Source organism: Falco punctatus (assembly GCF_963210335.1).
Source record: "Falco punctatus genome assembly, chromosome: 5".
Classification (NCBI taxonomy): Eukaryota; Metazoa; Chordata; class Aves; order Falconiformes; family Falconidae; genus Falco; species Falco punctatus.
The window spans coordinates 32,546,553-32,571,607 of NC_137584.1; the positions used below are offsets into that span (position 1 = coordinate 32,546,553).

The 25,055-nt window shown below is 42.4% G+C and overlaps 1 protein-coding gene across 9 annotated transcripts in view; it reads right to left on the reverse strand.

The window, feature by feature from the left end:
* CYRIA (CYFIP related Rac1 interactor A) overlaps positions 1-24,267 on the reverse strand; it is a 74,789-nt gene extending 50,522 nt beyond the window's left edge. For 6 of the 9 annotated variants that reach the window (XR_013928634.1, XM_080390523.1, XM_080390519.1 and 3 more), the window contains exons 1-3: positions 23,733-23,872; positions 6,230-6,280; positions 4,326-4,394 (exon numbers count right to left, since the gene is read on the reverse strand). The gene's annotated coding sequence lies outside the window, so the exon portion shown is untranslated. Of the gene's footprint in view, positions 1-4,325; positions 4,395-6,229; positions 6,281-12,003; positions 12,319-23,732 lie in introns of those variants that run through there. The other 3 variants (XM_080390517.1, XM_080390520.1, XM_080390522.1) reach the window with 3 other exon arrangements.
* Positions 24,268-25,055: the final 788 nt, after the last annotated feature.

Genomic DNA, 25,055 nt, shown 5'->3' on the forward strand with positions numbered 1-25,055 from the left:
CAATTTTTCTTCATGGAAGAAAAATCTCTTTGGAAGAGTTTTTTTTTTATTAAAAAAAAAAGAAGGTAATACATAGCCTTACTTTTTGCTATTGGTGAAAAATTAGAGCCTTTGTTTCAGAAGTGAGTAGTCTGCATCTTTGGCTACTTTTGAAAAATTCTACCCTTAATTTCAAGAACTTCATGAAGTTTCATGGCAAACACCTCTTCATTAACACCTGCTAGGAACACATCCTCCTCTGAGGATGCAAAATTCAGGAAAAGCATTTTAATTTTAGGCTCTGACTGAGTCACAGACTACCATTACAGACCAAAATCAGGCCTAAAGCTGAATTCCAGATTAGGAGTGTGCCCACTTCTTTGTAAAACACATCTGGCCAACAACGCAAGGCAGCGAACAACAGCTGCCACAGTACTTCACATTTCTCCTTGAAACACATTTATGCACTGTATCTGTAAAACACCTGGCAATGAATTAACTAGTAATCTGTGTTGAAAACCTGATTACATACTGGTACTCGCAACAATACAATACAGAACACACCCATACAAGATATTCCATGAGCATAAAAAAGAATCTCTCAAAGACTGCACAGTAACAGACGTGAAATATTATCATCTGAACTTCGAATTATTTTCTAAAAAAATGTTTCAAATGCATTCTGAAGTTCCATGACCACACTGCTCTTCATTTTATCAAAGAGGCTGAGAAGTTAATAAAAGTTATCATGGCCTTAGGTGGTCCCTAAGGACACATTTGTGTGTGAAGTACAAATTCACTCTAGAGATTCAGCTTTAGATGTTAATTCTGGCACCTAACCATCAATCCAGACTCCTTACAGTTAGTGAAGCTTCCCAAAATGTACTTCAGGCATCCAGCCTAGCTGTCTGAATTAGGTTACACATTTGCTGATGCTCTCCTTGCATTGCTAACTTCATCTTAGTAGCTCACACTAGTTTTGGTAGAAAATGATGCCCAATTCTTGTCAGCCAGTCACTATTTTGAAAATATACTTATTATCCAAAGACCTGAGTATCAACATCATCATAGTTCATCTTTCAGCTTACGCTTGCCATCATATAAGAAACCTTCCTATGTATTGTTAGAAAACAGGAAACTGACAATGAAAACTCTTCCCACCCCACGATCTCCTGCCCCCTAATGTTTTTTAAATTACCTTAATAGATCATCATACGCATGCATATGTACACAGAAAACCATTTCTCCAAACAGTAATAGAAATACTTAATCTGGTAAGAAAATTCAAATTCTGGAGAATTGAAACAGTATTTCATGTCATGCTTTTTGGAACAGTTGTAAGGGATGCTGGACATTTTAAAAACGGCCTATGAGATTCAATCCTCTTTGCACCAAGAAATGAAAAACCTTATCACGTAAGACTTCCAGCACAGCTCATGCAGCTCACAGCTATGAGCACAAAAAAACTTCTGCTGCATTAGTATTTAGAAATTATTATTGGCTTGTTACTGTCATATTAAGATTTGATTTTCAGAACCTTTTCTTTTGGAAAAAAATTGTTTAAGATGCTTCTACAGTTCTTATTTTGTTATAGTCTTCTGAAAGAGTCAATCTTTAAGGTCATTGAAGGCATATTTAACGGCATCATTTTCAAACAATAGTATGGCAGTATCTGCGAAAGGTCTCTAACAGCAAACAGAACTTCAAAAAATCTATCAGGTAAAATAAATTACTGAAAAATCTTTCCTACCAGTTGTAGTTCCTACCAGTTTATTATTTCTTACCAATGGAATTACTAAAAGCAGTGAACTACACTGTAGAGATATTAATTTTCTATGGGCTACATTTAAAGTAATCTATAATATAGCAAATCTCTTATTTCCTCATTTCACCCTCCCTGTTTCTCATCATTTCCTGTTTCTTCTGTTAGTATTCATCTCCATTCCTACCATTTTTCCTTTTATTCTTCCTTTTTACTCTACTTCTCCTGTCTCTTAAGATCTCCCTTCAGCTCCCCTCACTCCCTGCCCTCCCCTCCCCACCCCCACCCCCTTCCCGGGTGGATAAGCCCATGCAGAGCATTATTTTTCAGATCCCCTCCTCTCCAGCTCAGAAAGATTGCCCTTCACTTAAAAATTAGAATGCACCTTAAATTTTAGTTGAAATGCTATCTTTATAGAATTTAATAGGTATGTCATATACATAATTCCTATTTTAAATTCTATATGACTGTAACAAAATAGAAGTCTGGAAGGCCTTTCACAAGAAAAAATAAATTGTAATAACAAAATAGACAAAGTGGCTTTACTGGTTAAGTATACAGTCCTTGTAGAAAAGAGTAATGTCCTACACTGCAGAGACTGTCAAAGCTATGATTATAGTCTTTAACCTTGCTAAGTCTCTCCTTCCTCACCTCGCATCCCCCTCCTCCCTTGGACCTCAGTTTGTTCACTCACCCGGTGAAATGGAACAGGAACATCACTGTCTTTCAACTATGCCAGTTCCACATCCACAAGAATCCTTTGTGGCCTTAACCTGATCCCTGCACCTTCGAAACTCCTCTGCAGGCAGCTGTATTTTTTTTGGAACAAACATCCAACATGATTAACACATTTACTTTGATAGACTGCCACTGAGATCCCTGGGTTCACCTGGCTACTGCAAACCTGCTTTGATAGAAAGCCAGTCAGGCTGCTGCCATGTTGGGCATGTTTTTACCTGCAACAAACTCAAGTTTCTGTGGTTGTTGGATGCCTCTCACGGCAGCTGAATTAATGACAGCATTCACTGTTACTAAAGTAGCGTTAGCTTAAAGAGTCCTCTCCATACTCGATGGTTTCCATCTCTCCAAGAAACCAGTGGGTGAAAGCCACCATCTCACATGGCCTTACTTCCCACAATAAATTAAAATATTATTCCTTTTTGGATTTTAAGTGTTACATGCTGCAACCACCCAGCTCCAACATCATGGCCACTTCACATTTCCCAAGTCCAGGAAGAGCTGGCAAATAACAGCATGTTTGGGTCAGAACTGCTAGAACAAGTGTCAGTGACTTGTAGCCCTGGAGCCCCAGCACCATGCCGGCCACAGCTTGGCCACATGTGAAGTATGACACCAAGATCTCCCTTCTGTCCCCTGTAACAGGGCTATGAAGATAATGAGGTGACTGGAGCTTCTCCCTTATGAGGAAAGGCTGAGAGAGTTGGGCCTGTTTAGCCTGGAGAAGAAAGACTAAGAGCGGATTTTCTCCATGTCTACAAATACCTTAAGGGCAAGTTCCAAGGGGACAGGCCCAGGCTCTTTTCAGCGGTGCCCAGTGACAGGACAAGGGGCAATGGGCACAAACTGCAACACAAGAAGTTCCATCTGAATATGAGGAAGAACTTCTTTACCTTGAGGGTGACAGAGCACCAGCACAGGCTGCCCAGAGAGGCTGTGGAGGCTCCTGCTCTGGAGACACTGAAAACCCGCCTGGATGTGACTGTGCAACCTGCTGTAGCTGAGCCTGCTTTAGCAGGGGCTTGGACTAGATGATCTCCCGAGGTCCCTTCCAACCTTGACCATCCTGTGATTCCGTGACAATTTATGCAATAAACATGAGTAATGAAACTGGCGCAGCCTCTAGTATTTCACTAAGAAGGTAACCTTCAGTGACAAATTCTTTTGTAATTACACCTACAGATCAAAACCTTCTAGCTCTTCATCACCCTCTGCTTCCTCCTCAGATATGGAAGTCCACAGCTGTTTACTTAGTTTCTTAGTCTTAGTCTTCCTCATGTACCAAATCTTTTCTTAGAACGCAGAGAAGTGAGATGTTCAAAGCCAAAATCCAATTTGTTGCTGCAAGTACTGGCACCAATTTCCTTGCATCGACACCAGTACCTGTTTGAGTCCACAGTGAGCTGACACAGAGGTCTGAACTGACAGAAAACTAATCCTCCAGAAAGACTTTGCAATCCTGTAGAATTCCAGCTGCAAACACCCTAAACCAGCACATTCAGGATGAGTACAAGTATTAATGCAAGAGAAGGGGCAGACGCAACTGAACTACCACTTTTGACTGGCAACAAATTAATCAAACAACTACGCATCCAATCATAAAAATAGATCCCATACGTAGATGGACCATGCAGAGCTGCAGGTGTGGTTTCCCTCCAGGAATATAAAAATTCAGCAGAACTGAACTGTTATTATTTAAAACCTCAAAATAACATTGGATTCACTCAATGTAAGACATACACACTCTGTACAAAGTGAAGTCCAGCATATTGCACTTCTTAGCTTTCCCACAATTAATGTATAAAAGAAAGGGGGTACTTAACACAAACACTTGGTTAGGTCTTACCTAGAAATACAGTGGTTCCAATTCACATTCAAAAATCCAAAGAGGTGTTGCTAAACATTCAATGTCCGTCTGTCATGAAAAACATTCAAGATTACATTTGGGATCACTATGCTTTTCCTTCTCTGAAGTTTCAGGTGAAATTTTCTAGCTTAAAAAGGAAATGTCCATAGAAAATGGAAATCATTCTTTTCAAAGTGAAATTTGTAATGTCCAAAAATTTCTGAAGTAATACCATTCACAAATGCTGCTGGGTTGAAATGATCAGGTACTTTAACTAAATTTTATCCCATATAATTCTGCAGAACACATTCAATTTAATATGGATTTTAAAATAAGCTGTTGCCAAGACTGGTACAGACAAAGGAAAATTATGTTCACTGGTACCAGTATGCATTATTTTAAGAATTAAAAGAAATAATAATGAAATAATGAAAATGAAAATATATTTCTGAAATATTTAGCTATTTATTATAAAGGCTATATTTATTTAAAACAGTATTTACATTGAAAGAAGTCTGGTTGAAGTGCTTCTAAGTTTAGAAATGGATTTTCCAGTCTTTTGAAATTACTGAAATAAAGAATGTAATTTAAATGCCTAACAGCAATAATTTCATTCTGCAAGTGGGGGGTGGGGGACTGAAAGAAAAACAAGGGAAACGGGTCCTTCACAAGTATCTATAGGGACAGCTATTCTTATGTTACTTTTCAACTCTCTATAAATAAAATAATTTAGAAAGATACAAGTTTGCTCCCAGAACAAAGGTGAAGTCCACTAAAAAAAAGAACTCTGCTACAGAAAAGCTTGGAAGTGAACTTCCATTTCAAGCATAACCTCAACAATACTAATAGAACTCCACAAACACTCTTCCCAAATATTCTGGTTCACTGTCCTCACGACTATGAGAAATAAAGGTCAAGTCACCAGGTCCATAAATCAGCTGAATTAAGTTTTGGCTTTGAAAAACACATGGTTGTGTTTCTGCTTTATTTATTCTGCTTTCTGTTTTATTTATAAAGATATGACTAAAAAATGGTTCTAAGCTAATGATGGATTTTCAATAATTTAATTCAAAAATAGTAAGACTGCTTGATCGCTGCCTAAAGAGGAATTATCTTTTGAAACTCAGGAGCGGTGCACTGCAGATTTTTTTTCTTCCCTTCTAAAAATGTATTCCTTACTGCAAATTATAACAATTCATTATAAAAGCAGATTAAATTAAATCAGAATGTAACACTAATTTCCCAAGTAGAGCACCCACATAGGGAACTAATTAGGAATAGCTCCTCTGTGTAAACAAACCTTTGTACCAATTAGTAGCTGGTCAAGACAGGGAACTCCCTTTCTCTAGGGAGGGAAAAAAAAAATATCTATTTTCAGCCTTTCTTTATTTTGCTGCTGGCTGCAAATTCTCTCCAGTTCTGTAGCAATGCAGGGTGTTTAAACATTAAATTTCATAGCATTTGATGGGAACCTGATCAAGATTTAGTGGTGGGGGCACAAGGAAAGCAGTAGAAGGCCTAAAACCCCCACAGACCTAGGACTTCAAAAGGGATGAGAACAAATCCCATTTTCTGCCTAAGCCAATTCTGTCCCCAGGGTCTACACAGACCAGAACAGTAACAGTGAAATGATTCAAAACAAACAGTGGAGTAAATGAAAAAAGTACATGGGAAGAAGAATTTTCAGTTGTTGTTCTATAATAAGAAAAGCAAACAAATAAAAACCTCAAGGCACAAATATTATGCTCAGATAGCATTTTGAAAGTGTCGGTTAGGTGCAACAGTAAAACTACGTAACAGGATGCCATTCAAGGGAGGCTGAGTCTTCATTTATCATTTATGGTAATTGCAACTGCTAGACAGCTGGTCTGTGCAAGACAGAAAGTACTGGAGTTGACTCTTACCTTGTTTAAGATGATCCAGAGCCTTCCCAGTACTTAGACAGAGGATGCAATCTGTGGAAATTTAAAATTTGTTTAAAAGCACTGTTATTAATGAAAGTCTTTTAATTACTAAGTAAAAATCAGAAAAGTTACTTAAATGCCTTCAAAGCATCGCAATACCCCTTTTTTTTAAAAAAAAGCAATGAGTACTGCTGAAAGGTATCTGCTGCTGTGCATTACATCCAGAGTAAAAGGCCAATTATTCGCACAGCACAGCACATCAGGATAGTGAACCACCGTTACCGTTTAGGATGGTTAACTCTGGAGACCAATGCAGAAAGAAATGCATAAGAAAGAAGCCAGGAAGGAGGCATCCAAGAACAGGCAAAGCAGGAACACCTCAGGACAGAAGAAGGACTGGAAGCACCTCACAGAACCCAGAAAACCACTTTTTCCTATGGAGCGGTGATATAGTTAAGACAGTTTCTGAACCTCCAGCCCTATTGGGTTGCAAAAACCAGCTCTAGATACCACTGTTTTCTACAGCATTTACTGGTTGAAGGTAAATGAAAATATGACCTCTTCCCTCTTGACCCAACAACAACAAAAATGACAAGTCTGAAAGACTCAGGAACACCAACACTAATTAAATGAGCATCTGTGAGAAAGTTTCAAAGAGGGTATCCCACTTATCAACCACATTAACTCCCAAGCCACTAAGCATTTAGGTATTTTCCAAGCTTCATGTAATTAAGGTTGACTGGAAAGAGTGGTTAAGTAACAACACAGCAAGATTCATATTAAACAGAAACGAAAGCAGATTTACTACCAGAAATGGCAGAAAGTGAAGGCAGTAGAACAGAATGGATGAAAATTATGAGAAAGCATTACAGATGGGAAGAAGAGACTGGAAAGAACAGAAATGGAAACACTGCAGGTAAAGAAAGAGAACTGTGAAATTTAGAGGATTGTGATAAATAGAAAAGATGGAATTTAGATTTGAAAGGACAAGTCTAGCACAGACTATGCTGAAATAACATCAGCTGGCCTTGGAGGAATGTCACAACATGAAAAAAGACCTTATGTCAGTTTGAGAAAGGGCAGGAAAGTATTTGTTAGCTGAATACCTTAAGTACATTAGTCAATCAATTAAATATCTCATACCAAGGCAGATACCTGCAGAACTGTGCTTATTTGAGCCATGACCCAATTAATTTCTTTCATCCACTTCAGAAGGAGTTCATTGATGTTAAAAGATCAAGTTTTAGTCACTGAAGCCACAGGCAACACAGTTTAACTGAACTCACAATCCATTATCACAAGAAAGAAAACAGAAGTAAAAAGAGCTTAGTAACGGAAAAAAGGTACTAAATTTCCACTTCTTTCTGGAAGTATTAAAAGGAAATGTAACTACAAAAATCATAATCTGAGAGTGAACAACTATTTCATTTCCTTCCAATGCAATGGGATGTATCTCACCAAATTCTATGGAAGTATTTAAACAGAAATGTTTTTCAGGAAAAATTAATCAATTCTAGAACAAAACTTAAAGGTTAAATTATGGTAAAAAACTTCCAGAAACCTTTAAATTAATTGCAAGTGGGAAAGAAAAAAATTCAGGCTGCAACTCTATGGAATAAAAAGAAGAGACTGCTATAGAAAATGAAACAGGACAGAAGTTGTGAAATAGATGCAAGAACAGAAGATAAAACATATTTGATAGAAAATTTAGAATGTGTGTAATGCAAAACAAAAGAATTGGACTGTTTAAAAAACCTATATGTTCATCAGAGCACATAACTCTAGTGAGTCAATTAAAAATCTTGAGATCTAACACAGACCAAAAGAAAGGTAAATGAGAAGTTTCTTGAAGGATATTCATAATTTCACTATTTTTAAGTTAGACCAGTTTGTTCTGTTACATAACTTGGCTTATTTGGAGAAAATTAAGAGTGCTGGCAACAATAAGCTCTCATGTAACAGGTGCAAAATATATTTAAAAAAAGCTTACAGACTGTGGCTTGGAAACAGACTATAGCACAGTTACTTTGGAAGCTGAAACACACTCTATATAGAAAAACTAAATTTTGGAAACAAAATCCCAGCAACTATCAAGGAGTATCTCCTGTTCAGCTGAATCATGAAATCACAAAAAACTCTGCAACTTACACAGAATAACTATCCTAAGCACAACTGAAGTAGTATAGCTAGAACTGAAGCAGATTTTTAATAAAATACATATTACATTCTGGAATTCTGCTTTTAACCTTTTTAAAATTTTATCCCAAATATCCAAATTTCTTCCAATCTAAACCAAAATCCAACTAAAACAATCTCAAATGGAATGTAAATCCAATGTCAGTCCAATTAATAGAGTTAATACGATGAACAGGTATGAAATGGACATTAAAAAAAAAAAAAAAACTAATATGAAAAAATGCCAGGAAGTACTTCTTGTTCCACAAACAATAACTGTGTGGAATAGGCTTCAAGGCAAGTTCACTGAAGTAAGGCATTTGGACTGATAGAGATGCCATCAAGTGAGAAAGCAAACGCCATGGGAGAGAGAGGATAAACTTATCTGATGAAAAGAGCTTCAGATTTCCAGTTTTGGGTCTTTAAAAAGGAATATCCCTTTAGAAGTGGAGATAAACAGTCCAAGACTGGTATCAGAGTCTTCCACAGAAAAGCCAGGGGGAAGGAAGAGGGACAACACTTCAACATGTTTATAAATAACTAGATATCGAGATACTCCTTACAGCACTCTGACATAAACACTGCGAAGAAATATGTTTATAAGCAACTGCTCTTCTCCTCAGGAGAATTCATTGGAGTAGAAAGGAAAGTGGTCGTTTCTTAAACATCAGCTTGATAAAAATGGACAGAAATAAGCAGACACTGGAAACTTCAGCAAAAATCTCAATGCTGCTTTAAGGGAAGGATGGCAACAAGGAGGCAAACCATCATATTAATGCAGAAGAGAAAATTCTCTTTTACTGTTTCAGTAATGTCCAGTAAGTCAATTTATCCCTGGTTAAATGTATTTATACAATGAAACACAGAAGTCAGTTTGGTACCCTCAGTGTAGTAGCCTGGGGGACCTGCTGGGAGTAAAGTTTATTATCCACCCAGGGATTTGAGAAGTCATAGTCCACAACCCATTTGACTTAAAGCAAAACACAGCTGCTACTTTGAAAGTTTCCTGCTGTGTAAGAAATAATTAAGGCTGTATGATCCATATTCAACAAAGCATAAATAGCAAAGATGGTAAATTAATTCTACTTGCAAATAAAGAGTTAAGTAAAGTTGCATTACAGAATGGACTACATAATGTAGTTCAAAGGCAAAGCAGAAGAGTTAAATAACATGAAGTGTGCATCAGAGGCCAGACTCTGAATCCTAACTACAACAACGTTACTTCCTGTTTTAGAAGTCCTTTACTCAAAAGTAAAAAGTACATGTTCCAAAATTAAGTGATAAATCTATGTTTTGCTTTAAGATACTACTACTAATTAAAAAAAAAAAAAGGGGAGCAGCAGCAGAACACACTTGTCAATGTATGTACTGAAAAGTACAGGGTCATTATTTAATATTTATATTAAATATAAATATTCTATTTAAATATTATGCAGAAAGATGTGAGAGATGTTGATAGTAATACAGGTAATAAATAAAAATAACCAGGCAGCTCATCCTTAGAACCTCCTGACCCGAACTTTGATTCTCTCCCCATGCAACCCTCAAACCACAAATCACATCAGGAATTCCCAGCCCAGGAATGGTACTTGGCCCATCACTGTCCATGTGGGGATCAGGAGCTCAGTTTCTGATTGCTGGACTATTTCCAGGTGGAGGGATATGTGGCCAGCTCACCAGGAAGCCTATGCTATTCCTCAACTACTATATAGAAGAGAGGTGGTGAAACAGACTGAAGCACTCAACAGACTAGAGTCAACCCATAAAGTTGTCTGTTGGACCAGACCCTGTTAAGTCATTAGGATGCTAATAGCTTCAATACTGCTTAAAAAAAAACCCCACAACAAAACAATAAACAAAAAACCCCAACAAAAACCCCCACTCACACACAAAACCCCACGAACCCACACCCTACAGTTTTTGATAAATTTAAAGTTAGATTTGCACTTCCTTGACAGGAGGCAATCAGACAATTAGAAGAGGGCCAAAACATCTGCTTGAGACAGGAATTTCCCAGGGAAAACGTAAAGATCATGCCAAGTCAGGTTTGTGCTAGCAGGTTGCTACTGCTCCTTCAGTTGACAGAAGGCAAAGCTCAGGACAGGGGTAAGTTTTACACTACTGCCAGAATATACATGCTGTGGTTGAGGACACTGTAGATGATATCTGCTTACATTTAATTTATTAACTTTGATTTAAAATGTCAGCCATAATTCTTCATACTTGTTTTGGTGGGGGTTTGTTTGTTTGTTTGTTTTTTCTTTAAACCTGCACTTTCAAATTGGCAAATTACACCTATGTATTCCCTGGGGCTTTTCTTATAAAAACAACATGAAACTCGGATTTTTTATGATTTTAAGTTGCTCTGGATTATTTCTCCAGCTTTCCAGACCCAGCTTCTCACTTTCAGGTTTGATTGATAGATTTTTTTCTCTTAACCTCTAAGCACACAAAGACAATCCTGTCATTGCCTTCCCGAAGAAGCTGCTGAATCCCAGCTTCCTGGAAAGCAGATCTGTGGCCACATATGTGTCAGAAAATAAAACAGACCAGAGCACATAGCCATGCTCTGGGCTTGGAACCCAAGCACGCTACAGCTCATGGCTGTACAAATAAAATCCTGTCACTCCAAAACAGCCTGGCCAAATCCAAATAGCCTTTTGGAAATGGTCCATCATCTCTCCTAACCCCAGAACTGCGTTTGGGCATTATCTGGCAGTGTTAGTTGGCACAGGACAAAACTGTGTCACAAGAGTACCGAAAATGTAACAGTACAGTCACATGCCATATCCATTCCTTATTTAGTTCCTACTATGAACATGCATCACAATTATAGTACCCAGTTGCTTCTGGAGAACATCATTTTTAGAAGTTAATTCTGTAACTGGCCAGCACATTTCAGAACCAAATAAACGTGTAACAGTTGAGCACTTGTGTTTCCACATGTATTATATGCAGCACACATGAAAATCTGCACTCTCTAGGTTTTGGAGTTTTTTAATGTGTTCAGACAGACTGAAAATGAGCATCTGACTTCTTAATTTCAGCAAGCCTGCACTGCTGCAACAGAACATTGGTCCTGACTCTCAGCTCCTCTAAAGCGGGCATAGGTCTACTGACAGCATCCTAACACGCAGCAGCTGAGACGCTGCTTCTTCAAACTTCACCCACATCAGGGTGGTGGGCAAGGAAGAAATTCAGTTAACAAGATCAGCAATTCAGGAACACATCTGTGTTCTTTAAAAAATTCTTAAACTTACATATGTTGTCACAATTTTGTTTCTTTCTTCCAAGTCAGAAATCCCAACTTACTTTAAAAAAATTCATGCAAACCTTCACCTAAAACATCTACCCTTGTTTTGCACAAAAAAACACCCATAAGCAAGAAGTATTTGTGAACATAACAGAGGCATGTAAAATTTTTCCAAAGGAAAATACACCTACCAGGGTGCAAATCTGGATGCAAATATTATCCTTAGCAAGAATCAGTGCTTAAAACTTTATGTATAGATAGAAGTGATTATCCAGTGTCACAGTGTACTAAAAAAATTTACATTTTGTCAGTACAAAAACATACACCCCTTTACAGAACTGCTTACCTACAGATCACACATGCATCTCCATTCTCAACGCTGCTTCCCTTGAAGTAGTCTTAAAAATGTAACGGCGCTGTGTATTGGGTTTGCACAGCAAGGTTGGGTAGCCGGGGGCTACAGGGGTGGCTTCTGTGAGATGACGCCAGAAACTTCCCCCATGATGATGGAGCCAGCGCCAGCCGGCTGCAGGATGGCCCCGCCGCTGGCCAAGGCCCAGCCCGTCAGTGACGGTGGCAGCGCCCCTGGGACAGCAGATTTCAGAAGGGGAAAAAATATCTGCGCAGCTTTTAGAATATGTGAGAAACGCCTCTGCAGCCCCCAGGGCAGGGCAGGAGGAGGCCGGGGGGGGCTCCAGGCGCCGCGGCAGAGGCTCCCCCCAGCCCGCGGCGCAGCCCCCGGCGGGGCAGGCTGTGCCCCCAGCCCACGGAGCCCCCGGGGGGCAGCTCCCCCCCCGCAGCCCGGCAGGGCCCCACGCCGGGGCAGGGGGTGCCCGAGGGAGGCTGTGACCCGCGGGCAGCCCGCGCTGGAGCAGCTCCGGGCAGGGCCCGCGGCCCCGCGGGGAGAGGAGCCCGGGCCGGGGCCGGGCTGCGGGCAGGGCCGGTGCCCCCGCGGGGACCCGCGCCGGGGCCGGCCGGGCCTGAGGGGCTGCGCCCCGCGGGGGGACCCACGGCGGGGCCGGGCGTGGGGAACCGCAGCCCGGCAGGGCCCCAGGCTGGGGCAGCCCGTGGAGGGCCCCCTGCCCTGGCAGGGCCCCGCGCTGGGGCAGGGCAGGCTGTGAGGAGCCTCCCCCGGAGGGGCAGGAGCGGCAGGGACAGCGCGGGAGGGACTGACCCAGCCCCGGGCCCGCCCTGCGCCGCGGCCGGGAGGAGGAAGAGAAAACCAGGGGGGAGGTTGAGCCGGGAGGAAAAGAGGGGTAGGGGGAAGGTGGTTTTAGTATTTCTTCCTACTTCTCATTATCTTACTCCGATTTGATTGGCAATAAACTAATTTCCCCAGGTTGAGCCTGTTGCCCTTGCTGAGCCATCTCTCCCTGTCCTCACACCAACCCATGAGCCTCTCTCGTGTTTTCTCTCCCCTGTCCAGCAGAAAAGGGGAGTGACAGGGTGGCTTGATAGGAACCTGGCATCCAGCCAAGGTCAACCCACCACAGCACAGACAAAACTGCACATCATTTTAGAAAACCTTGACAAACCATTTGTAACTGTTGGAATATTGGCTGCCAATCTGGTCCAGTGAGTCTACCATCTGCTCCAGCCTAATAGTCCCAGATGATGAACAGCCACACCCTAATTTACCTGGCAATACTTTAATCATAGCGCCTTCAATGACAGGTACAATTTCTGTCTTTCAAAAAGATGAAAAGATGACACATCTACCCCAACACTGACATCCACACTCAACTGAAGACAGTCACTCCAATTAAACAGAAAACTCACTATCAAGATCCTCAAAGAAAAACAACCAAAAAGCCTCCCACATATGTGAAGTAACAAATTTATTAAATCCCAGCTATGATAATACTGCTGGCATGAGACAGACATCTGTTTCTTACAGATCTTGGCGTACATCCTAGTTCTGATATAGATAAATAAAATAATAAAAAAAAAACTAGCCTGAAAGTAAAAGAAAAAAGTGACTTTAGATCCAGAATTAGTATGGTCCTTTTGCTCTGTTCCCAGGATACCTATACTGACAGTAGAAAAGGATGCTGATAGAAAATGACTGCTCATTACTGAAATCTTCATTTTCTCCAGCTCCCTTAGAACTCCTTGACAAAATTCTTCATTTCATAAGAAGGTAAATGTTTGGGTCAAAGATCTCCACTCTTCACAGCTGTCAAAGAAAAAAAGTCTGGTTTCTACAGGTAGATCCATTCGGCTGTGGTTTCTAAAACATCTGGTGTTGGACTGAGCAAGGAAAGAGACAGCTGATTTACGTGCCCCCATACCAAATCATTTCACAGCATCAGTACGTAAAGGGAACATACAAGGCTGACTAAACCCAAGCTGATCAATACTGTGCATCATTGACTCAGAGATGGCTTTGAATGCACGCACATACAGGACATCAGCTGGCAGCATGGTTGAAGCTGACAGTTTGAGACTGCCCTGATGCTAGCTGCACACTCTGATGATGAACCAGGAGCGCATTAAACACCACCTAGTAACCCATGGCAGAAGCTGGGTGGAACTTAGAGCTGTTACTGTCTTAGCTCTATGTAGAAAATGTGACCCAGATCAGTGTGAGGGCTATGCTTTTTGTCAGAATATGTCAAAGGAAGTTGGGCAACTCTTGCTAAATTTACCATACACTGCAAGTCAATGTAAGACTGCACAGCAAGTGGGCTCAAGGACTTCTTCAGCCACAGAAAGGCATCAAGATATCCAGATTTGATTTCTGGGCAAGTTTTCTGAGAATCACCGGAATGGTCTGTTTTCTGAAAAACTGGAAATGAAACTGTTAACAGTGCAAAATTAAGTAATCAACTTTGGCATGCCCACCTACTGTCACTGCCCAAGATGGGAGAATACCACACAGTCATTCTTCAACCACCGGCAGGAAAGTGTCTGCAGGTTTGGGGGATGGCTTAATCCCCGAGAACTGTGTTTTTTATCTTCTTTCCAAACCCATCTATATCCAACTTCCCTTCAAAATGTCTCATCCTGGGGGGGGGGGGGAGGGGGGGGGGGGGGGAGTTATTGGAAGAATGAAGCTGAAGGAAATGCTACCACATACTCTGCTAGTAATACCACATTAGACACAGAAAGCAGAATGTCTTGTACCATGTACAAGAAACAGAGCTACCTGAATAACCTCCCCCTGTAATCCTGTTCTTCTGATTCTCTCTAAAGTGAGTCATATGGCAGCACTTTTCTCCTTTTTTTGGGGGGGGGGGGGGGGGGGAGAAGAGAAAGGAAGTCAGCACCCCCAGCAGGACTGCCTTGCCATCTGAATCAAGAAGCTCAGAGCTGTGCTACTACTCACTCATCTCTACCTTAGTGCATTGAGAATACATACCCTGAGAGAGGGATACCATGATCAACTCCCATTTACTTAACACATATATAATTGTCACCAAGTGTTTCATGCTGAACTTGTCACTAGAAAATGTATTAAAAACTGAAGGATAGAAGGCATGTAATATATTTGCATTTGCTTATCTACCATCTCCTATCTTTGTGTGAATGTCCTATCAATAGTATGTGAGACTCTTTGGGAAACAACTGTAGTGACAGTATGATGCAGAGCAGCCATTAAAATTATAGTACTTTCTGCTGCACAAGTTTCCACACGTGTACCACAGCACCCCAGTGCCCACCAGCTCACTCCACCTTCCTTTCCTTCAGCAGCTCTACAAGACAGTCAGGGAAAGTAGCTAATGATCTGACTTACTAAATTTGGTGCTTTTTTGAGAGAACTGTGTAAATTTCATTAGCTCAATGCTAGGGAAAGGTAAATAACATACAGAATTCCTTATGTATCAGGCAAAAAAGAAATAAAAGCCTTGTTGTTCTTTTATCAATAGAAAGAAAAAAAAACATTGTTTCTGCCTCAATAACGATATTAAGAGTTAAAAGCCTAAATCATAAGGACTCCTACCCATGAATCGCTAAGGAATTAAGGAATTATAAGGAAACTCATCTCCTCTCCATGCACATTGATGGGATCAAGAACCTGTAAGAACTCCCACCTCCTGCCCAAGCACAGGCAAGAGGGTGCATCAGCCAGACCATCACTGTGTACACAGAGCCACACACAGCACACCTGCACACGTCTTCTGTGGAGTCAGGGAATGTACCTGGTGGCCTTACAGGTACCTATCATTGATTCAGAACCACCTTGCTTCCCCTCGGCTGTTTCTGTGCAGTCACTCTGAGTTTGTTTGAATATTGCAACTTAATATTTGACTGCTTTGTTTCAGAGTGATCCTGAAAACAACTGAATTCCATTACAGAGTTATGCTGCTTGCTGGGTCATAGCCCACACATTAGGAGTTAAAATACAGATAAGCATTTTCAGGGTCAGAGTCTCTGTCCTTAAAACATTTTTTTTTTTTTTTTAAGGAAGGAAACAGTCTGCCCTGATTATCAGATCATTATCAGGTCAGATCAGATGGCCAAAACAGCAGAATTCAGTAAGGAGTTCAGAACAATCCCATCCATTTTTGAAGTCTAACATTGCTCTTACACAGAAAATGGAATCTGTTAAATAGATATATTTCTTATTGTTAAAGATACCATTTGTTCCTTGGAAGCTTTGAAGTATTACCAAAGCGTATTTAATTCTCTTTTGACAAATGTTATTTCCGTATAAACATGTAGAAACAGAAATATAAACATGTATTTCTTTAAAAAGTAGTATTTTAATCTGTAGGTGTCCCTTTGCCTTATGAATAAATTAGAAGACAGTGAATAACAGCGACCGCGAAAGTACAAACACTTTATTACGACTGTGGTGACTCAGACTGCCAGGATTTGGCAGCCCACAGTGTTCCTCAGCAGCAGAACAAAAGGGGATTTTTTTTGGTGGATTTACTTTTAGTTCAGTAAAGGACAACATGATACTGTCTGTGCCATAATGAATCAAAATCTCAGTAAAACAAAAGCGCAATTAGTCAGATCCCAATCATTTTTTGTCTCACAGTATAAAAATGGACAAGCAGATTATCTATACCTTTAAGGCCTCTAATATGTGTGCTCCGTCCCTGTCCTTCAGGGAAAAAAAAGTAAAAGTAGTAACATCATCTTGTTGCAGAAATACCAGTGAGTTCTATAGGCAACATATTCCCAGAATACTTCAAGATCAAGAAATATTTTCTATTTTCCTCCTGAATACAAGAGATGTTGATACAAAATTCTAAGTGGATTTTTTAACACCCTCTCTAATTAAAAACATAAGTCCTGTAGACCTAAGTATCACGCTCTAACAAAATCTCTCAAGTATTCACAGCATGAAACACATTCTGAGACTCGTTTTCCAGCATCCCCATCATGATCTCATTTGGAACAGCAAACCGTCCCCGCAGTAATTGGTATTGCAGAGCTCTGCTGCAGCACAGCCTTGTGAGAGGGTGAGGGAAGCGTTCCAGTCCTATGGGGCATTTATGCTTTAATAATAAAAACATAGGAAAAACAATTACATAATATCAGCTCCCACTTCCTCTGCCACCATCAATTATTAGGGAGATGATTACAGACTAATTTCCAGAAGCTTCTAAAGATGCCGAAGACCATCATGATATCTTTATCTGAAGCAGTCAGTCACCAACAGTCTTACAGATGATCCTTGAAGCAAAACACAATTAAAGAGCAATACAGTACGAGGAGTCAGACCACGTATATGTGGGTGGGAGAAAGTATAACCAAGACAAAATTAGACTGTTCCTGGAAATAAAACATAACAAATTTAACAATCTAGCCTTCCAAAATCTAAACAGGTTTGAACAACTCTGAGGAATACTATAAATTTTTCCCCTCATCACTGCCTTCCTCAACCAATTTCCACAGCATTAAAGGAACCCTCTCTGAAAAATTAGGACCAGCAAATAATCTGTAACAAATAAGTACGACTGTACATCTCTCACAAAGGCTATTTAAACACAATTCTGGAATCATTTTACTGGAGACAGGATCACATGGATCAGTTACCAGAGAGAATTTTCCTTCTTCAAAACCAATTCAGCTCCGTAAGTGCCACCATCACTCAGCATTTCCATACCAGCTAACAACCAACAGTAATGAATTTTTGCCCCACAGCTCCACACCGCTATTAATATGTATGAGAGAAACCAGAAAACGAACTTTCTCCCCCTCTTCCCAGAAAGCTATTAACTCAAGCTAACCTTTCAGACTTAATCTGAGGCAGCTGCAAAATGAAAACTGTAATGATCAAGCTAGGTATCAAATACACTTACAATAAAGAAAATAAAACAGAAAGCACGTTTTCTTTAAAATGTCTTTGGGAAACAAAGAAAACAACCTCTTCCTCCCACTTCTCAGTCTAACCACATTCAGCCTAAACAGCAATAGTCTTAGGGCACTACTAGTTCAGTTGCAGAGGCAAATAGTGTTGAGCTGTCTTAAAATATCCCACCTTCCCAGCAGGTGCTAGTCCAAGCATGACATGGGTCTTCTGACCATCTTGCATCTCCTAGCCAAGCATTGATGCAGTAGATGTTGTGAAGCATCTCAACAAGGACAAGATGCCTGTGTTGGACCTGGTTTGATTCAGTTGTCCAAGTTGTGCACTAACCCCAAAATGAAGACTTTCTCCTGAAGGGAACCTCAGTCTTGCCAAACTCCGGCCTTTATCCCCCCAAAATCTACACTTGTCTTAGATTTACTAGTCCATGTGAGACTAGAAGCACAAAGTGGACTCACAGAATTTTGAGCACGGCTACAATAAACTCGTGTATATAATGGAAATTAAGATAACTGGGATAGCAAGCAGGAAGCCATCTAACTTAACAGGAAACAAAATTGTGAAGGCTGTACCCTAAAAGTCACCTACTATAAGCTCAAGAGGTACCCATGTCATTAAAAAGGGTTGGAAAACCCTCAGGCCTCCCCAGGAGCAAGACACAAAGTAATCCCTTTCACAAGCTGATGAGGAAAGGAGTCACGCCATTCTGAAGTTTTGGATGAGAAGGCAGAAGCATGCCCCCAAGCACCTTCGAGCAATTTAAAAGCATCCGGAAAGCAACCACAGAGGAAGGAAAAGTGGGTGGCAGGCTCTTTCCAGGTTGAAAGGCATGCCAGGCTAGTGCCCTAACCCACTGACTACAGTCTGCCCTAGATTATTCCTGCTGAAACTACGGAATGGGAAAATATGTACTGGGTGGAAGAATGAAACACCCACAGAAATCCTGATTTCCCTGCCCTGAATGCCTTAATCACAGGGCAGGAGTCACTCTCCCCCTAGCCTAATTAATTTTTTTTTTCAAAGTAACACAGCTGCAGGTGAAATAAAGGACAGTTTATGACAAGCTGCTTGTTGCACTCTCCTGGGAAGAGAGAGATGTGAGCTCAAGTTGCTTCAGGCTGAGAAGACGACAGAGGAACAAGCTTCACACTTCATGCAGTAAGAGATTCAGTAAGATTCAATAAGAGATGTAACTAATACACCACCAAATATATGGTGAAGAGGGAGAGAGAAAAATCATTGCAAATGCTTCTTCCTCAAGTTTGAGAAAATAGCTTACGCTTACTTATTTCCGAGCAAAGCAAGCTTTTCAAATCCTGAGGGAACATTCCCATCTCAGGGTGCCAAAGGCAGTTAGGCAGGAGAGAGATGCCATTCCCCACAACAGTCACGGTGGTAACAGCTCCGGATGGATGTAGAAATGAAGCTCTGTGCAACTAATTTTCTTCACAGCAAAAAATACAACAGTGTGCTTTCAAACATGAGTTTTAAGAACATCAACCTTAGCTTTGAGGCATCTAATTGTAAAATAGGCCACTCAAATAATTTATGAATTCAGGCTGCAATACAACAGGGAGAAGGTTTCCCCCCCCCAGTCCCATAAATTATATATAAAAGAAGCTTCTAACAACTACTTAAATATTAAGTTAAACCTATGTTTATCAGAGAGATATAGGAGAGTACAGAATGGCTTTTATCTAAAATGTCAGTGTAAGTCTCCATACCCCCTTAAAAACACTGAACCACCTCCATAGCGTTATTAAATTGCACGAACTCCAATGCCTAGATAGGACTCAGTCATCCAGAGCTCACCACAAACACGGGACCAAACTCAAGATCCCAGTATGCTCCATGCCATAATCTAGACATGACATTTCCAATGCCACAGCAATGCTCTTTGACAGGTCTGAGAGACATACGTTCATGAATCACGTTTATTAACTTAAGACTTTAACCAAACTAGACCAGCATCTGTGACAGGCACACTAACGCCACAGTTTGCGCTGCTACTGGAACCTTCAAAATAAACTTTTTTTTGCACAGTTTACGAACTTCACAAATTCATTACACAGATTTACTCATAAATAAGCTTCAGACTTATGCATTAGCTTCACCTTTTGCACTGCTGGTCATCCAACCATGATGTTAAAAGTCAACCTGTCCACTGCCACTCCAAACAGCCCTACAGAAGCATTATCACGGACACGAAAAAAAAGAATAAAATGCACAAAGAAGTCCATAGAGTAGTGGTTTTCTAGTCTGTTGACATGTTCACAAACTAGACAAGAATATTTCAGCCATTAACATGCAAAAGTAACCACTCCTCAATTAAGGTAAGATTGAGTGATATTTAACCTAATGTCAACAAGAAGATACCAACCAGGAGATTACTTCTAAGCATTTAAAATCCACAATATCTTCAAGCGCCTGTGTGTCAGTGGTGCAGTGGGTCACATCTGTCCTAAAAGGTATTTGTCCTGTATCTGTTACCGTTATTTTTCGTGTAGAAGCGACTACTGCTACCAGTTTAAATCAAGAACTTGTACCAAGAAGTATATAAATACAGAAAATAAGACACACTTTCATTTCAATTGCAAGTGTGAATTGGAATTCTGTGAAAATAGCAGAATGGTAAATTCAGAGCTTCACAATAATAGAACCTGTGCATTTCACATCATTCACATCACTCTCATCACCATTCACACATGAGTGCATAGCAGCTTCTATTACAATTTTAATTTAAACAACAAAATTCAAATTTATGACTGTGTTTTCTGCAACTCCCAAGCTGCACCATACATTAAATATTTTAATTCATGCCCCTCAAACTGTTTTCTCTGATTTAATGTTACTGTTTTGCATTTCTAGATAACGTTAGTAGAAAGAATGCTAGAAGAATGATTGATAATATTGAAACAGTTCCAAATACATATTAAATTCAGTACAGATGAAACACTAAGAGGTTTCCTTCAAATCAACATATATTATTTGTATGCATATTCCGCTGGCCACTGATGTTATAGGTCACATTGACATAACTCAGTTTGTATTCAGGGATTTAATAGGAAACCTAATGATGTCTGGATTGCACACAGGTTTTGGATGTAGAATAGTATTTTTCTGTTTTGTATAAAATGTGAACTGAATGATAAGTTCATGTGCTACTGCATGCATTACGCATCTAGTGCTAAAGAATGCCAGTGATTCTACAGAAGTCTTTTATAGTTTCTCTAAAAACTCTAATTAAAAAGGATATTTGGAAATACATATAAATATGATCAATTAAAGTGGTCTTATAGTATCTGTACACCTATAAAATATGATTTCTGTTAAAAGTATGGGAAATGTTAATTGTCTAAATATAATCTTGAATTTTTGACACACATTTTAAGCTCTCGTTTTGTATAACACATAACATTTGGAAATCTGCAACATACTGCACATGCAAATACTCAACGTCTTTGTGAGACGACCATATTGCTGAGGACAAGATATTTCAGCCTGACAAAACACTGTCAAAAAATGATGTCATGAAGACAAGCGAAGCACACTAACAATGAATTATCTTCCCTGCACTGTAAAATTCACTAATAGACTCGCTATTATGGCGAAATGACATCTGCTGACAGTAACTATGCAGTAGTATCCAAGATGATCACCATTTTTCCTTTGTAAATTAACCAAGTATTTTTTATTCTAATTACTAGCATACATTGTCTTTTTAATCATTTGTGGTTTGTTTATTTTCTGTTTTTAATAAAGAACAAGTTCACAGAAAAAACAAAGTGTCGCTACAAAAACAGCAGAGAAGGGTAGTGAAAAAGTACAGAGCACGATACAATAAAATATTGGGCAGTCATTAAGAAACTGTATAAATCCCCCAGAGAACCTCACTTACACTTGCCATAGTTTACATTTAAGTGAAACCTTAAAGAACAGACAGACTATACTGTAGTGGTTCGAACTGAAGCCAAAGAATTTTATTCTTCGTCACTACTTTATGCTTTTTATGAATTTAAGTCAAACCCTTCATGCTGTTCCCATAATCTGTAATTTCATTTCCGTAAAACATTTTTTTTTTTAAAGTCTACCCTCGGAAAGCTGAATTCATGAATAGTAAGGCTTTATCATTAGTTTTTAATTTGGGGTGGGGGGGTAGGGGTATTACAGGCAAGTAGACAGGAGACAGACACAAGAAATTACAAAGTTTACTCCTTAAAAAAAAATACAGTACATTGCTGATGTATAAGTCTTCCTTATACGTTGTAAAAATACAAAAGTTAACAGAGAAAAGGGAAGTATGAGCTTGGTTCTTCCTGGTGTAATCTGAGTTGGGGTATTTTTGTACAGCAGTGCTGAGCATGTTAAATTCTTTGCCCACAAGGCAACCTCATGTCACGACAGCGTTTCATTCCAGATTTCCCCACCTAAGAGTTCAGAGCCAAAGCCGTTCCCATTTTTTTCTGACCTTGCAGATGGTGACAACAGGAGAAGCAAAGCAAAACCATCCCTGTCCCCCCTTGAACTTACCCTTTCCCTTACACACATACACTGCCTTTAGGAGCCAGTAAACAAAAATGAGGGTGCAAAGATGGGCTGTATAGCAACCAAAGAATACCAGGAATAGCCTGGAAACATACCCGCACCACCACCCTCGCACGTCAGCAGCAATACCACCGAAAGCATGGGAAGTTAAAGTCTTGCTGCGTTGCCAGTGGATTATGGAGCGTTCGATTTTACACAGTGGCATCATGCATTGCCGAGACCTTAGCATAACAAAACCCAGATAAATAAAATTAAAGCTAAACGGTCTGGAAATTAAATTACGGGGAAAAAATAATAGGAAAAATAGATGCAAAGCATGGTGCCTGTTCACTGTAACACACCCCACCACAGACAGCGATTTGAACGAGATGAAAGCAGTATTACAGATCGGGTTTTTCATCTCGTGTCCAGGTACGTCCCTCTGGAAGCACCACGTTTACAGCGCCCTGTGTCCAACAACGACCACCAGCTGGAACGGAAAGTTTTCGGTATTACCAAAGTTGTGAGCTTAATCCCCCCCTCTCCCCCCACTACAGCACCGGAGCACCTTCTCCAGCAAGGCACCCAGGACGTGTTCGACCGACCTCCTCGGCCAGTGCTAGAGTTCAGCCAGGCTTCCCTGGCGCAGCTGCAGGCGGAGACAGGTCCCCGCGGCTCCGGCAACCACGACCCGGTGGTTCCCAGCGGGCAGGGCCTGTGCCCGGGGGCAGCGTCCCCCCGGGCTGGGGCAAGGCCAGCCGGGGGAGATCCACCGGGGCCCGCACCGCAACCGCTGCCCTTCCAAAGGCAGCCGGCAGCCGAGGCGAAGCGAGCCCTGCCGGCGCTCACCGCCGCGGCGCTGCCAGAGCCGACACCGGTCTGGGGCCGACGCCTCCCCGGGCAACAGTTGGCTGTGCCCCGCGGCCTCCCTCCGCCACCGCCGGCCCGCGCCGGCCCCGCCGCCAGCCCCGCCGCCAGCCCGCCCCCGCGGGGCACCGGGCCGCCCGGGGAGGGGTGAGCCCGCATCACGGAGCGGGCACAAAGGCGGCTGCGAGGGCTCAGCGCGGCGGGGCAGACCGCGGGGGAGAGGGGAGCCCTCCCGCTGCAGAACGCCCAGGGGCTGCGGAGCCCCGTCCCCGCCCCGCTGCCGGCGCGGTCGGTGCGTGGGGCGCTGTGGGCACGACCGGCAGATGCGGCTCAGCCCGCCCGGCCCCGCACAGCCCCCGGGAGGGCACCCGGCCTCGCCCCGCGTCCCCCCACCCCGCCCCGCCCCGCCCCGCGCTTACCTGAGCCGCCCGTCGCCGCTCGCCGCTGCACTGACCCACGTCCATCCCCCGCGCCTCAGACACCGCCGGCTGCGCTGCGCGGCCCGGCCCGGCCCAGCGCCACACTCGGGCCCGCCCCGCGGTGGCTGCGTGCGGCTCCTACCGGCGGCCGGCCCCGGGCGGAGGGCGCGGCTCCCTCGGACCCGCCCCCCGGCGCCGCGGGCTGGGGCCGGGGGGGCGAGGTGCCCTCCGACGGCCGCGGGGGCAGGAGCGGGCGGGGGCGGGGATCGCGGGGCGGTGACGAGGGGGGGGGGCAGGAGCCGTGAGGCTCCGAACAAGAGAAGCGGGGAGAGGAGGCGGCGGGGTAGCGGGGTCCGCCGCCTCCGCGCAGCCCGCAGGCGGGGACCCTCGGGCTCCCCAAAGCGCGCAGCTCCTGCCCGCGCTGCTCTCCGCGCCCGGGGGCTCGTCACTGACCCAGGTCCGCCCCGTTCCGCCGCGATCCCGGCCCCGATCCCGGCCGCTGGGCTGGTGTTCTTCGGGGGAGGGGGGGCCGGGACTGCGTGTGTTCAAACGCTGGCGTTCAGCGGGGCTGCGGATGCGTTTTCTGTTTCTGGCTTTGCAGCAGGCAGCACTTCCTCCAGACGTCAAAAGCAGATCTGAGCCCCTTCACGGCTCGTGAAAAATACTTGGTACTTCCTCTTGCTGCTGCGAGGGTTAAGTAAGGTTAAAGTTGCAAGAGCGCTACGAAGCGCTTGGTTTCCCCCTTCCCCAAAAGCCGGGCTGCGAGTCATTTACAGGAAGACAGAAAGAAGGGGGAGGGTGGGGGGAAGGGAAAAACCCCAACAACCTACAAGGAACAATATTGGAAGTACCGCATGGAAATAACTGGTTATTTATTCATACCGGAGTTTTGCTTGCCGAGCTCTTTAAATGTGAGAAGCCGTGATGCTGACCACAAAGCCATTACAGCACCGTGCCAGTGAACCTGAGAGTTTGCAGCAGTGGTCTGCTGGGGGCAGATGCGTGGCAGAAAGGGCCTGTGCACACCCAGAGGTGTGATTCTCATGAATACGGCAGGTTTTGAAGCGCTGTGAAACCGAGTGGTTTGATAGAGCTGCAAGTGCATAGGGTACGCTGCTGACTTGACCCTCTGGCCCGACGCGGCCGCTGAGCACGTGTCCCACAGCAGCATCGCTTGCACGCTTTAACTTCTTGCCTTTACCCAGGCTGTATCCAGATGTCCTTGAATTGTTCTTCTTTGGTCTGAAAATTCCAAATTTTCTAGTTAGAAAATAATTCAAGTGACATACTTAGTCTATTAAAAGGCTTGGTGTCTGTTGCTGT